The sequence below is a fragment of the Girardinichthys multiradiatus genome, chromosome 13, assembly GCF_021462225.1.
Source record: "Girardinichthys multiradiatus isolate DD_20200921_A chromosome 13, DD_fGirMul_XY1, whole genome shotgun sequence".
In the NCBI taxonomy this organism is placed as follows: Eukaryota; Metazoa; Chordata; class Actinopteri; order Cyprinodontiformes; family Goodeidae; genus Girardinichthys; species Girardinichthys multiradiatus.
In genome coordinates this window covers 20,134,979-20,151,892 of record NC_061806.1, presented here as the reverse complement: position 1 = coordinate 20,151,892, position 16,914 = coordinate 20,134,979, and the positions used below count along the sequence as shown (strand labels likewise).

The 16,914-nt window shown below is 38.8% G+C and overlaps 1 protein-coding gene across 2 annotated transcripts in view; it reads left to right on the top strand.

Moving 5' to 3' along the window:
- vps50 (VPS50 EARP/GARPII complex subunit) overlaps positions 1–16,914 on the top strand; it is a 158,289-nt gene that overhangs the window by 117,212 nt on the left and 24,163 nt on the right. The gene's annotated exons all lie outside the window — the stretch shown is intronic.

Here is a 16,914-nt window from a genome sequence, read left to right as displayed (position 1 = left end):
ATGTATGTCCCATTTCTTTTGTATGGGCTTTGGAAAATACAAGTATCTGTGCCTGGACCAACTTGTAAATTAAAACTCTGTTTGTTATACAAGTTATTCTTGTTCAAACTCATCCAGAGACAACATGGCCTCAATTAAGAAATAAAATAATAAAAGGCCAAAGGTATAAGTTCCTGGGAAGGTTAGTGTTTTTCATGTATTGTTGAGCACCAGCGATCTTTAAGTGTTTCATTAACTAGACAACCACTTTAGTGTCATTGCCAGACAGATAATTAACACACTGAACCTCACAATGTCTACTGGCTTTATTTTGTCACTGCGCATTTTGCCAAGTATTTAGCTGCCCACACACGTTCTCCTTTTCTAATGTAAAGGGAAGGAGATGTTTTATCGCTCAGAGTTGAGCTCAAGTTATGTTTCTCTTCCAGATGTATTTCAGAGATGATCTAATGGAGCCCTGTCCTTGGATAGACTGACTTTAGTCAGTTCTGGACATAAAAGACTCAGCTTGTGCCTTTCTGCCATGCTGGAACAGTTAAAATAGTTACCACAGCAGGCAGATTTAAATGGTTGCCTGTACTACTCGTTAAAATTGTTCCTGCATAATTTCTAAAAATCACAGATATTTACTAAATTTCTTTGCGGAAGCTTGTAAAATTCTTTAGAATCACAACTCATTTCAGGGAACTGGTTGGTTTGGGTTTGGGTTCGAGTCTGGTTGCAGTCTGATGGTTTACGGGACTTGTGTGTGGGTGCTGTCTTTTTGTGTTTCTGTGGTGGGGCCAGAGTTACTGTGTGTGTGTGTGTGTATATATATATATATATATATATATATATATGAGACACTCAGACTGCTTTGACAAATGCAACAGATTCCAATGTTTTTCATAGTAGAGCAGTTATATCATGTCTGGATGAACATGAGTTATTTATTTTTCATACTGGAAATAATTTATTTATTTTATTAGAGACTTAACCAAGTTCACAGCAACTACTTTGGGATTCATGTTAATTTCACATTTGTCATGTCTTTGATTCTGTTTGTTTCTCTTTTATCAGGAGTGTAGAATGAGTGTTCTCAACATGGCATGTAATGTCAGAAGCTGTAGACCTATTTTCCCTCCTCCGCCTCTTCTTCTTTTCACCGTCTGACTCTAATAATACATGGATTAACATCCACGACTTGCTGTCCATTTAATAATGGATTGCTATGTGGGTTGGATCTGTCAGACACAGTTATGCTGCACCAGCAAGTCAGGCAGTCTGGCATCCACAGCGTAGTATGACAAGATTTACTGCCATATTGTACCTGCACAGTGTGGCATGATCAAGTCCTGTACGGTTTTTAAAATCACCAGTACATCCTGGGATTTGGTAACACAAACTTCACTGTAACTCAAAACCCCGACAGTCCAAAGCATATTAGAAGTTTTTTGTTCATGATTGATTTAAGGCTGCTGAAACCAGTGTCATGCAAATTTAACTTTATTTCCTGCCCTAAGGGGAAACCATGCAAATGGTACAAGTTACTCTAATCCTTGACATACTACGACACAATTAAATTGCTAAATGAAGGAAAAAGTTGCCTAAAGACCTCTTGTCTGTGAAAAGGCAATCTGTGTGCAATAACACAACAAGGAGAGGAAGTTATCTTAAGGTGTCAGTCTCTCAAAGTAGTTTACCCTTGACTTGACCTCCTTCTCTTTTAGAAACCACTTCTTGAAGAGCCAATCCTACTGCTCCTCAACCTCCTGTAGTGTATGCCTTTTTATTTCTTTATTGTGAGCCATCTATTCTTCTGGGCTTGCTTCTAAAGCTTTGTAAATGCTTCTCCTGAAAATGTTTGGTCCTCCTCAACTCCTTTTCATTTTGATTGACGGGGCTGCAGGATCTCCACATGAGCAGTATTACAAGCTGTCTTTTTTCCTTTCTCCTACTTTTTCAGAGCTTTTTTTTGCTGCACTTACCGTAGTTCTTCATGGAGCAATCTTAACTCCTTCCTTTGCCCAACCTCTATGAGAACAATAAACCCGTGGAGAAATGTGGCATGGAGAGATCTAAGCTCTCAATTTGCAAGGCAAGGGACATTTCTGAGAGCTTTACAGCTGGGTTCTGAAAGCTACAAAAGGCGGCAACAAATTGGCCCAAATCCCTCGCATATAGAAAAGCAAGTCTACAGGGGTTGGACAATGAAACTGAAACACCTGTCATTTTAGTGTGGAAGGTTTCATGGCTAAATTGGACCAGTCTGGTAGCCAGTCTTCATTGATTGTGCATAAGAGCAGAGTGTGAAGGTTCAATTAGCAGGGTAAGATTACAGTTTTGCTCAAAATATTGAAATACACACAACATTATCAGAATCAGAATCAGAAAAGCTTTATTGCCAAGTACGTTTTTGGACATACAAGGAATTTGTTTTGGCGTTCAAGGAATTTGTTTTGGCGTTATTGGTGACATACCAGAGTTCAAAAAAAGATAAATTGTTGGTGCACATCTTGCTGGCGCATCTGTGACCAAGACAGCAAGTCTTTGTGATGCATCAAGAGCCACGGTATCCAGGCTAATGTCAGCATACCACCAAGAAGGACGAACCACATCCAACAGGATTAACTGTGGACGCAAGAAGAAGCTGTCTGAAAGGGACGTTCGGGTGCTAACCCGGATTGTATCCAAAAAACATAAAACCACGGCTGCCCAAATCACGGCAGAATTAAATGTGCACCTCAACTCTCCTGTTTCCACCAGAACTGTCCGTCGGGAGCTCCACAGGGTCAATATACACGGCCGGGCTGCTAAAGCCAAACCTTTGGTCACTCATGCCAATGCCAAACGTCGGTCTCAGTGGTGCAAGGAGCGCAAATCTTGGGCTGTGGACAATGTGAAACATGTATTGTTCTCTGATGAGTCCACCTTTACTGTTTTCCCCACATCCGGGAGAGTTACGGTATGGAGAGGCCCCAAAGAAGCGTACCACCCAGTCTGTTGCATGCAAAGAGGGAAGCATGGGGGTGGATCAGTGATGGTTTGGGCTGCCATATCATGGCATTCCCTTGGCCCAATACTTGTGCTAGATGGGTGCGTCACTGCCAAGGACTACCGAACCATTCTTGAGGACCATGTGCATCCAATGGTTCAAACATTGTATCCTGAAGGCGGTGCCATGCATCAGGATGACAATGCACCAATACACACAGCAAGACTGGTGAAAGATTGGTTTGATGAACATGAAAGTGAAGTTGAACATCTCCCATGGCCTGCACAGTCACCAGATCTAAATATTATTGAGCCACTTTGGGGTGTTTTGGAGGAGCGAGTCAGAAAACGTTTTCCTCCACCAGTATCACGTAGTGACCTGGCCACTATCCTGCAAGAAGAATGGCTTAAAATCCCTCTGACCACTGTGCAGGACTTGTATATGTCATTCCCAAGACGAATTGACGCTGTATTGGCCGCAAAAGGAGGCCCTACACCATACTAATAAATTATTGTGGTCTAAAACCAGGTGTTTCAGTTTCATTGTCCAACCCCTGTAGTTTATGACTTAAAAATCCATCTTAGCAAAAAGAAAAACCAAAAGCTGGAAACACAAATCTATAAAAGAAAACAACATATGCTGGGCAGTTGGAGAATAAGACCTCCTGTTTCTGTGTGTGACATGCTCTATAGGATCCTGTTCCATGTGGCTATTTTCCTTCATGTATACACCCAGTCATGTAAAAAGCTTTCACCGGGACCAATATTGAAGTGTCGTGGAAAGACTAACACTGCACATTATGTTGAACACACTGTCCCTATGGTGAAAGAAATCCTACTATATGGAAGCTTTTCTTCAGCAGGGACAAAAAAGCTGGTCAGATTTAATAGGAAGATGGGATGAAGCTAAATACAGAGCAATCCTGGAAGAAGGTGCATTCCTGCTCGGACTGGACCATTACCTCCCCAGGATGTCACCAAGCTCTGCAGAGGCCTGTTGACCAACTACTCATTTGATTTAGCTGTGTTGAATCATTGAGACATCTCCAACATGCAGGACACCATCCCTGAAGGACTGACTTTGGACTCCACTGGTTTAAAACAAACCAGTTTTGACACGTGTATGTGTTAAAATGGCCTAATCAGACCTAAACAAACTGGTAATCTGTGGGAGTTATGTTTTTAAATTGTCCATATTCTTTACTTTTTATTTGCAAACCCATTACTGGCCTGCATGAGTACAAAGATATATCCAAAAACCAGCCATTCATTCTCTCTGCTTAACAATTTCATCTGCTAGTGTCTCGTTATTGTCTCACTTTTTTCAGAAAGATCAGTATGTTTTTACAGTTGTGGAATGAGCTGTAGTGAGCAAGTTCTTGCTGTTTTTTTTCTTCCTTTTAAAATTAGATAGCTTTGATTTTTAGGTTCTAACATATTTATCTCTCACATCGATAACACTGCCAGGTAATTTCACGTTTATATTTTTGGATTAATGCTTCAAAAAACAGAAGAAGGCCAGTAGATTTTTCACAGTGAGGCCAATTGCATCAAGATTTAAACCATTTCAGACCCCAGAAGCAGTTATCTAATGTTTTTAAATTATTTTTTAAATTATATGTTCTTGGCCATCTAGCAGCAGTCCCTAGATTTAGTATGTCAGCAGTATGTTTAGGTTCATATTTTTGCACATACTGATGAAAACAAAGCAAACATTTATTTCCTGGCATTCATATTGAGATTTCTAATGTGGGTTGAGGTGCACTGGAAAGACACCAGCAAGTCATGTGTTGTCTCAGCTTGGAGCCTGATGCTTTCCTTGCTGATCTCCATGGTTTTAAGCTTTTATGGTGTGGACAGTCTGACCTCACATCTCAGACTGCATAATGAAGCAGCAAGATGAAAAGGTCTGCCTTGCTGTGTCTCCTGTTTGCTAGACTCTCAGTAAAAAAAAGTTGCACAGTCAACAGAAAAAGAGGGAAATCCAAATTCGTGTTTTACTTTTTATTATGGTCGACCAGAGCAGATAAATGTTGCAGTGGGAGGACTCTGGATTACCCCTGGTAGCTGTGTTGTACTAATGCAGCCCAGAGTCTCGATTTCCCAGATGTGTTCCCAGGTACAAAAGTTTTACTTTGATTCATTTAATTAGCGCTCAGTGAGATGAGCATCTAGGGATTATTAAACTTTTGCTGGTCTAAGTTTAATGTTTAGCTTTTATTGGCCAGTTTTCAGAAAAATCAAAAGTTTTCTTTTTGTGGCTGATATTTCATTTTAGGATGAGATGTGCTTTCAATGTTGCTTAAGTCCTGCTAAGATAAAATGAGTTTATCCAAAAAAAAAAGTTTTTTTATTTTATTTCATTTTTTCCAGAAAGATTCTACTTTGCTATGAGTATAATGCACAGACTTGGCCCATACCATGATGCCTGTTTTTTGTGAGTCACCTTGGATTTGTCTTGATTGTTGGCATTTTCAGCTTTCTAATAAATATCGACCTACATTTACACGGCTTACTTATATTACTCACATAATAGATACCATAATTACCAGTTAGGTCCAAGGCAATTATTATAACATCCTGGCACTAGAAAAGTTAAAGCTACTGGAAATATTTAAAAAACTGACAATTAGTATTCATATATTCAGCACTGTTAAGGGGTGATGATAGATGAATAGATGTATTTTAAATAATCCTCCTAAGGATTTTCTAGTTTTGCTGCAGTCTACTTTAATGCATCTTTTTGTGACTTCCACCATATGAATATAATTTTAAACGTTATTTCAGTTCAATGATTTTTGTTTTGTTTTGGGTTATTAATGTTTTTGAAGGAAAAGCTCAATTTTATTTGTGCAAGCCTGAACAGACTTATTAATGTACAATACCGATTATTGTTGGCAAAATATTTAGCAGGTTATTGTTAGTGATTTTATGTTGTTACAATAAGTGTTGGTCACCTAGTTAATGTATTTTGTCTTTTAGTGCCAAATCAACAACAGTAAAAATTAAAATAGACCAATTACAGGGGGTAACAAACAGGAAATTACCAAGGACCTGTTGGGAGTTATGATTATTGATTGATTAATCTTGATCAATAATTATAATTAAAAATCATAATTTGACAAAATCAATTTCTTAACCAAAATCCTCATTTATGAATTGAGACCAGAGATGTTTCTGGTGTTGTAATTGTGGCTCAACACCTTTGACAATTACAACCGTTAAATACTCCGTAATAATTAATAACTATTGCCGGAGATGTCACTGTTTAATCGACCGTTTCTGCCGAAACGTGTGGAACTTTAACCTTATCTTGACTGACGAATCACTTTCGCACACAATGAACACAAAACGCTCTCTTTTTATCTATGTGGATATTTATTAATCTTCACATACTCAACATGCAAAATTCTACATAACAAAGGTAACACATCTAACTAAGCAAAAATAAAGAAAACAGCAGTGGGTGTGTATTGAATCAACCAGCACTTATGGCAAAATTGAGAATATGACGAAGAGGTGTGGTGGTGAGTGGAGAGTGGGGGCGCAACTCCAACTGTAACTCAGTTATTCTGACTCATAAAACTTCCCCCAACTCCTGAGCAGACAAAGGGTTATAAAACGTTTGGCGGCAGCTAGCCAGCAGTGAGGTTGGAGACAAGGGAAAATGGGGAATTTCACCATGAGGTTATTTCAGCAGTCCAGTCTCACAACACACCTGCGTTGACTCTCAGGTGGTAAAACACGCACAGAGCTAGCACAGCGGCTTCAGACATCAACACAACACATCAAAGTTCCAATAAGCAAGGTTACATGCACATATCATTCAGAACACATGAGATTCTAACTAGCGATTCTCATCGCACTACAACCTCTGACCCTGCCCAGGCCTTCTAATAAAGAAATAAAAATAAAGGATGGGTTTTACTTGGCGAAGTTTCCTTCTGGGGCAGCGAGTGAGAGGGAAAAGGGGGGTTTGAAGCGTTGCTGCGCGTCCGCAGTTAAACTCCAAGAAAGCGGTCAGTCCTCGTCTTCTGGCCCTCTTGGCGAAAAGGAAAAATATGATCTGACCATCAAAGTCGACTCTGGGATGAAACACGGTCGCGGTTCGAAACTCCGTGTCCTTAGTTACGTGTTAAGCTCACGTCTTCGATCGGCAAAGTGAAATTTCTGGCCGTCTTATTCCAGAAACCTCAGTTAGGAATTGTTCGTTGTCCAACGAGAGAGAATGAATGAACTCTGCAAAGAGCTCTTCTCTTGAAGTGGCGCGCTTCAGTCGCTAGTCCGGTCTCTAGCAGAAGGCGGGGTGTTCAAAACGAATGCCTTCCTATATAGCGTCTTGTGACGTCAGACTTGGGATGCTCGTCATATCCGTCGCAATGCTCGATGGGATATGTAGGAGCGGCTGTCCTAGATACCAAAATGGCCGATGCCATTGGAGAGGCACAGTGACGTCCAACAACGTGCAGATAGTCCAATACTCAGCAAACAAGTGGTCCAACAGACCTCCGACTGGAGCTGTCCTTATTAGATAATTTTAATAATTGCACACATTACTCAGCATTCATGAATCAAATTATCCTATAGATTTATTTATGTAGCGGGTTTGGACTGAACTACAGCTTCATTTGTCTTCAAATCAAAGCTCCCTGCATTTTGTAACTGAGGATTAAAAGAGACGACAACGTACTACTTAACTTTGTTTGTTCGTCTTCACTAGCATTTTAAACTTGTATTTTTCAGCATATATTTCTTGTAGCATTCTCTTATTATCTACATTGTGTCAACATCACCTCATAACAGCCATTTTGGAATAGAATCAACTAACTGTTATAAATATTATTCCCTGTATTTATTCTGTTCTGCTCCTGGATTGAAACTGCATTTTTTTATCACCAATAGGATTTCTTCCCTATCCCCACATCTCAAGTTTCTGTATTTTGAAACGCAAACTAATTTTGCACATGCACATTTTAAAGAGGACAATACAATCACATAAAACTGACATTCTTTCCATGTTATTTATTTGTTTGGTACTGGTAAAACTAAGTGTTTTTGTGATGTTATTCAGAGTTCAGGATAGCGGAGAGCTACATTTTCTTGTGTGCTTTTCCATTTATTGGAGTGTGACGGGCAGCCTGCTGTAAAAGTAGGCAGCCCCCATTTTCTGTTTTTTTAGGCAGTTTTTCCATTTTTCGTTCCATGCTTGTTCTTTCCTTATTCCTTATTTGTTGCATTTGTGTTTTTTTCAGAATGTTATTTACACATCACATGCAAGTTTTACAACAATTATACAATAACAAACTATACATGGTAAATAATTTGCACCAAAATAAATTAGTTTCATTCAATTTAGGCCTATTTTTTTTCCAAAACCCTGTGCAGCTACTCATCAATATTTTTTTGTTTTACTAATTCAAGAAGAAATCTCATTTACGTTATATATTCCTACAAGAAATACATAATTTGAATGTTTTTTTTTGTTTGTTTTTTTCATCAGATACCTAATAGCACACAAATAACAGTTTCTATGTGATCTTTAACAGATTCGTCATTCATTAAAAACATGACACACAACACATGAAAACACAGGTGGGAAAAAAAATTAAAAATACAGAAGTGTAAAGCATATTTTCTTAAAATCAGTTCAGCTCATGTTCATGTTAACAGTTTGAGGCAAAAAGGTGGGAAGCAGCTTTTAGAGCACGATTCTTACAGTAATGGGGATTTGAGTGGCACTCAGACTGTTACAAAAAAAATATATACTGTCGACTTGACTTAAACTATAGGTATGGGACCTGAGTCTCAATCAGTTAATCAGTTGTTCTCATGAGTAAATCCGTAATGTCCTCCCTGACTCAACCGTATTGTATACATATGAGGTTTTGTAAAGTTTTCTGTAATATTTGTTTGTCGACATTATGTGCCAGAAAAATGGGTTATCCTCAGATTCCAAGTTCATCGATTTTAACACTGCTATCCAGAAAACCTTCTCACTTGGTAAGCCGCAAACCGCAGTTCTAATAGAGATGTAAATATTCTCCTTTAATAGGGTGCATTGGATTTATTATTTATTTATCACTTAATAACTAAAAAAAATATGCTGCTGTCATAACAACAAACTCTTCTGGAACTTCCAAATGAAACTTAGAAAATTTTTTCTTTGAACATGTTTAAATATTTAGATTTTATTAATTTTCAAAATAATTCACAACAGTCAACATGTTTGTGTTCAATTGAACCTTTTAACATTTAAACAATAAACACGTCAACAGTTTATGAGCTAAAGTAGGCTTAAGGAAAAAGATTTAAACTCATACTCTACATGAACTTCCCTGGATGAAAGGTAGGGACACTGATGACCTACTCAGCTCCCCTCACTATCCTCCGCAGGGTCCTCATGTCTGTCAAAGCTATTCAGAGGCACAGAAAAGCATAAAGTAGTTTTTTTTTAAACTGCCTCAATTCCCAACATTTGTCATTATTCACCTAAAACTAAAATAACATTTTATCGCATTTGCTTTTTTTCACTAAACTTTAAATTGCAGCCTCTATATTTTGTTTTAAAAGAAAAAACATCTTTAAGCATAACAAGTAATCTGTTTAAAAATATTACTGATTTTTATCACCGGAACTAAAACACTAATGGCTTACAAGAAAGTAAAACAATTACTATTTTTTAAAAGAAGACAGAAGTCCTAACTCCCACCTCCATCTTTAACAGCTGTAGGATGTAAATCAAACAACGTAAGACACCGCCCTAATAAGTCAAGATATCTGGAAAGTTCTTTCTCATCCCCCTTTTTTCAGCCCCATGCATGACTTTAAAACAATATATGCCAGACCCTTAATTTGTCCAGTACGGCATTCTTCTGTACACACTTGGCAATGATGATAACACATGGTGTTGGTTTACTTTTTCCCCCCACCAAGCCCATCTGCCACTTTGATTGAGTGTGGTCATAAGTGAAAACACCATTGCATGTGCAGTTTTATATTTTAGGAGATAAGATAAAAATAAGCAAAGCTAGATTGTCGCTTTGAATTTGATTTCTGATCAGTCTGATGATTCGCCAGCAGAGGTTTGTTGCACAAAATCAACAATTACTAACACTGGCACAGGAGATGTACTCAATGAATGAATATGCCAAGAAAGTGTGCTCTTAGGAAATAGGTTTACAAAAATAATAAAGTGAAGCTTTTTGCCTCCAGATTTGGACAAGAAATTACCTAAGATGTGTTTGCCTTAAGTGAATTTATTTATGGTGAAAAACAGTTGTTAGATCTCAGGGAACTTTGCTGATATACGTATTTTTAGGGAGTATTTGCTTCAGGTATTTTAATAAACAATGTTTCTAAGAATTAGCATGTTTTAAATCCCCCACATGATTTAGAAAATTTAATTATTTCTACATATAAAGATGGAACAATAGGTAAGTCATGAGTCAAAAATATTAGGAATAAACATCATTTATAGCTGGTTTTGGTTGCATAAAACGGATTGCATTTTGTCCAAAACATTTGAATAAAGAAAAGCTTAAGAAAGGTTGAGGTTGCTGCAAGTGGCCAGGTCCTGCATCATGTCTGTTTTTCTTCTTCTACAGGATTAGAAAAGACAATACATATAATCTTAAATGCCACAAATGTTGTTGTTTTGCTTTTTCCTTTATTCAACCCTCACATGACATTTTCTGAGCACTTGTTTCTGTAAACTGAAGCGTCCCTGCGGCATCACATGCATTTTAAAAAGAAACGACGCAGAAGTGCCGCCAGTAAATTTTCAGGTCTTATGTTAGATCAGCCAGTACTAGACCAATGCAGAACAATTTTTAAACTGATTATTGGTGATTTCCAATTTCCATTTTTCCTGGCAACCATGGATGCTTTTTTGTCATCTTTAAAATATTGATCCTTTTCCATGGAGCCTTTAGAATGATTGATTGAAGAAGTGCAACAAGACATTGTGTTTTGGTGGAAAAAAAGTGGTTTTCCGGTCTTTACTATCACACAGAGAATAAAAGCTCCCACATAGTCGGGCGGACTTTGAGCGGTACGGACTCAACGTGCACTGTCCGCGGACGTTTGAGGTTTCAAGCGTCCCAATTTCCTACATTTCTGATGACAAATTGCTACATTTCCCACGCTTTCTGCTATGGCATCATCGAACAAGGAGGAAGAAATAATTTGCCTTGTAGCTTTAGAAAAACAGAAAGGAAAAAAAGGTGATGTTAAAGGGCATCAATCCAGACACTTATATAAACTCTTACTCGTGGACCCGAGTGTTATATATATATATCTATATATATATATATAGATAGATATAGATATATATCCATATATATATATATATATAAATACATATATCCATATATCCATATATATATATATATATATATATATATATATATATATATAGATGTACAGGGGTTGGACAATGAAACTGAAACACCTGTCATTTTAGTGTGGAAGGTTTCATGGACCAGCCTGGTAGCCAGTCTTCATTGATTGCACATTTCACCAGTAAGAGCAGAGTGTGAAGGTTAAATTAGCAGGGTAAGAGCACAGTTTTGCTCAAAATATTGAAATGCACACAACATTATGGGTGACATACCAGAGTTCAAAAGAGGACAAATTGTTGGTGCACGTCTTGCTGGTGCATCTGTGACCAAGACAGCAAGTCTTTGTGATGTATCGAGAACCACGGTATCCAGGGTAATGTCAGCATACCACCAAGAAGGATGAACCACATCCAACAGGATTAACTGTGGACGCAAGAGGAAGCTGTCTGAAAGGGATGTTCGGGTGCTAACTCGGATTGTATCCAAAAAATATAAAACCACGGCTGCCCAAATTAAATGTGCACCTCAACTCTCCTGTTTCCACCAGAACTGTCCGTCGGGAGCTCCACAGGGTCAATATACATGGCCAAGCTGCTATAGCCAAACCTTTGGTCACTCATCGGTTTCAATGGTGGAAGGAGCACAAATCTTGGGCTGTGGACAATGTGAAACATGTATTGTTCTCTGATGAGTCCACCTTTACTGTTTTCCCCACATCCGGGAGAGTTACGGTGTGGAGAAGCCCCGAAGAAGCATACCACCCAGACTGTTGCATGCCCAGAGTGAAGCATGGGGGTGGATCAGTGATGGTTTGAGCTGCCATATCATGACATTCCCTTGGCCCAATACTTGTGCTAGATGGGCGCGTCACTGCCAAGGACTGCCGAACCATTCTTGAGGACCATGTGGATCCAATGGTTCAAACATTGTATCCTGAAGGCGGTGCCGTGTATCAGGATAACAATGCACCAATACACACAGCAAGACTGGTGAAAGATTGGTTTGATGAACATGAAAGTGAAGTTGAACATCTCCCATGGCCTGCACAGTCACCAGATCTAAATATTATTGAGCCACTTTGGGGTGTTTTGGAGGAGCGAGTCAGGAAACGTTTTCCTCCACCAGTATCACGTAGTGACCTGGCCACTATCCTGCAAGATGAATGGCTTAAAATCCCTCTGACCACTGTGCAGGACTTGCATATGTCATTCCCAAGACGAATTGATGCTGTATTGGCCGCAAAATAGGCCCTACACCATATTAATAAATTATTGTGGTCTAAAACCAGGTGTTTCAGTTTCATTGTCCAACCCCTGTATATCCATATATAGATTTGGATGTATATATGCTCTATATACACTGCTCAAAAAAATAAAGGGAACACTCAAATAACACATCCTAGATCTGAATGAATGAAATACTTTGTTCTGTACAAAGTTGAATGTGCTGACAACAAAATCACACATAAATCATCAATGGAAATCAAATGTATTAACCAATGCAGGCCTGGATTTGGAGTCACACACAAAATTAAAGTGAAAAACACACTACAGGCTGATCCAACTTTGATGTAATGTCCTTAAAACAAGTCAAAATGAGGCTCAGTATTGTGTGTGGCCTCCATGTGCCTGTATGACCTCCCTACAACGCCTGGGCATGCTCCTGATGAGGCGGTGGATGGTCTCCTGAGGGATCTCCTCCCAGACCTGGACTAAAGCATCCGCCAACTCCTGGGCAGTCTGTGATGCAACGTGACGTTGGTGGATGGAGCGAGACATGATGTCCCAGATGTACTCAATCGGATTCAGGTCTGGGGAACGGGCGGGCCAGTCCATAGCTTCAATGTCTTCATCTTGCAGGAACTGCTGACAAACTCCAGTCACATGAGGTCTAGCATTGTCCTGCATTAGGAGGAACCCAGGGCCAACCGCACCAGCATATGGTCTCACAAGGGGTCTGAAGGTCTCATCTCAGTACCTAATGGCAGTCAGGCTACCTCTGGCGAGCACATGGAGGGCCATGCGGCCCTACAAAGAAATGCCACCCCACACCATTACTGACCCACTGCCAAACTGGTCATGCTGAAGGATGTTGCAGGCAGCAGATCTCTCTCCACGGTGTCTCTAGACTCTGTCACGTCTGTCATATGTCCTCAGTGTGAACCTGCTTTCATCTGTGAAGAGCACAGGGCGCCAGTGTTCTCCTAGTGTTCTCTAGCAAATGCCAAGCGTCCTGCACGGTGTTGGGCTGTGAGCACAACACCCATTTGTGGACGTTGGGCCCTCATGCCATCCTCATCGAGTCGGTTTCTAACTGTTTGTGCAGACACATGCACATTTGTGGCCTGCTGGAGGTCATTTTGCGGGGCTCTGGCCGTGCTCCTCCTGTTCCTCCTTGCACAAAGACGGAGGTAGCGGTCCTGCTGATGGGTTGTTGCCCTCCTACGGCCTCTTCCATGTCTCCTGGTGAACTGGCCTGTCTCCTGGTAGCGCCTCCAGGTTCTGGACACTATGCTGACAGACACAGCAAACCTTCTTGCCACAGCTCGCATTGATGTGCCATCCTGGATGAGCTGCACTACCTGAGCCACTTGTGTGGGTTGTAGAGTCCGTCTCATGCTACCACGAGTGTGAAAGCACCATCAACATTCAAAAGTGACCAAAACATCAGCCAGAAAGCATAGGTACTGAGAAGTGGTCTGTGGTCCCCACCTGCAGTACCACTCCTTTATTGAGTGTGTCTTGCTAATCGCCAAAGATTTCCCCCTGTTGTCTATTCTATTTGCACAACAGCTGTGAAATTGATTGTTAATCAGTGTTGCTTCCTAAGTGGACAGTTTGATTTCACACAAGTTTGATTTACTTGGAGTTATATTGTGTTGTTTAAGTGTTGCCTTTATTTTTTTGAGCAGTATATTATATATATTTCTACCATCAGTTTTGGGGGGGTAAAATGTTAGTGCAAGTAGATATACTTTTTCTTGGGGGGTCAGTTTGCATATTGTTTGCTTTTTGTTTGGCACATTATGTGAACAGATGCTCCCCAGTTGTTCATTTTCCAGATTTGCATTTGTTGTTGTTGCACAGGGTTACTAATGGCCTTTCTGGATTTACTCCATAACTGATGCACGTCTTTCATTTTTATCTTCTTTGATACACTTAAAATGCTTTTGCAAAGCCTTTTTTAGCAGCTTTTTTCATTTACCAAATTTGATTACCAAAAACGACAGCTTTACAGTCACATAAAGCAGATTTATAACATTCACAATATTATTTATTGTAAGTGGAGAGCATTTTTTTGTAAGTAGAAATGTCCAGAAGGAAAATGTTTTTGGATGTGAAGAACTTGATGTAAATCAGTTCATATAGATATTTATAAAAATCTATAGATATATAATCTTATCATTATTATCAATCAAGTGTTAACATGTTAATCTTATAAATAAATTTCAGCAATTTAATGCTGTACTCATATTTGGACTAAATGCAGAGAGATAAGCTCAAGTTTCTGGACAGGTTGAAGCTTTCACATATTAGGAGGCAGCAGCAGATCTGAACTATAAATTGTCTCCAGAGCTGCATACCAGTGATTTTTCGTGTAGTACGTATGCAGGACTGTCACATTTTCTTATTTTTGTGAATACTTGGCTCTTTGAAATTTACAAGCTGTAATCTTTAAAAACTGCCTTGCCTGATTTAGCTTTCATTCCAAACTTAGACTTTCTCCACTATCTGCAACCAGTGTACAACCTAGACCTAATTAGGCATTTTACCCTTAAATATTTTAGGTAGCAATTCCTTTTCCACAGCTTAATATTAAAAGCGTGGCTACGGGCTAATAACTTGGGAAAAAAAAAAAAAAAAAAGGTAATGTAAAAATCAGGTAAGATGATGTGTTAACAATAACGCTGCTGATTGTAAGAGATTGGTTTGGCAACAAACTTGTTTATCAATGTTGGAAAAATGTTAAATATTGCCATACAATGAAACCTAAACATTTACTTTGTCAGTTTACATCCTTGACTCATTGTTATTACACAGAACATACTACCGGTAACAAACTGCACTAATAAACATATTGGAAAAACAAGTTTGGCCTACACAACATATTTTACCTATTAAATTTATTTTGTCTGAAAAAGGTTTGAATGAAGGCTGGCAACAACTGAAAATATCCATCTAAACATACGTCTTTATGTTTGGTTGTTATCTTATTCGTTTCCCTAATATTTTCAGTTTTAATACTTAAAAAAAAACGAGTTCCCTTGACAAACAGTGTATTGTTCAGAACCAAAGCATTACCATATTATTACCAACTTGTTGCATTATTTATTTATTTTTATTCCATTATTATTAAGGTGACAGTAATTTCACTTGGGAAACATTACCCTAAGCTGCTCTGTTTCTGCTTGGTAATTATATATTTATAGTTTTATTAATATCATATCATCCTGTTATGACATCTTTACTAACAGTTGATTATTTACTTTTAACATCTTATTACAGTCTGTTACTTCAAGTTAATTACAATGTAAGTACTTTGGTAATTACATAATATTGCCAAAATATTACAAACTATGACCCAATTGTTGCCATCTTATAACAGTTATAACAGGCAGTTCTACCAGATTTTACAATATTTCTTTATTCCTTCTACTACTAAGTCCTAAACTAAGCCTTGTTTCACACCCCAATAGACATCCTCTAAGGTTCAGCTATGAAAGCTTCCCAGTGCTTATTTGAGATAGAAAATGCCCGCAGTCATGATCAAACCCAGACTGAACAGGACCACGGTATATAAATGAACAAAATGGTGCTTCACGTGTAGCTCTTATTTGTTAACGAGCTGCATAATTGCTTGGGATCTTTCACAGACTGTTTCAGAGAGCCTTGCAGCAGCAATACAATCCATTACAGCACCAAAACATGCCTTATAGATACATTTTGATGTTTTGCATCACTTTATGGAATCTTAATGGCTTCTTTATGCAGATACAGATAATAGTGATTGATGGAAAGGGACTCAGGCTGATTTCTTTTCTTTCCTTTTCTGTTTCAGCTGCTTTTTAAATGAAAGGATGGAAATCTTTTTGTATGAAGAGATGTTTTGAAAGATATCCAAAAGGAAGATAACTTGAAAAATGTTTGGTCAGCAGACCTTTAGATTGTATGTGTTTAGTTTGGCTGCAAGTCCCACAAGACTGATTCAATTCAAGATTGTTTTTGTATAAAAGCCTCTACGTCAGGGTTGTCCAAAGTCGGTCCTTGAGGGACGGTGTCCTGCATGTTTTTAGATCTTTCCTTGCTTTAACACATCTGATTCAGATGATTGTAGTTCAGCAAAAGCCTGGTAATCGGCAAACAATGGAAACCAGTTGTGTTGAAACAAGGAAACATAAAATGCAGGAAACTGGTCCTCAGGGACTGGATTTGGACATCTCTGCTCTACATTTATGTTTTGGAAGGTTAACTAAGGGAAAAAACACAGAATCCTTTTTTTTGTTTTGCTTTGGTTCATGTCTGTGTCATCATTGTTCTCACAGCTCCAAGTTTACATTCATCTGCTGACTGCAGCTGACCAGATTATTCAGTGTGAGCCCGAC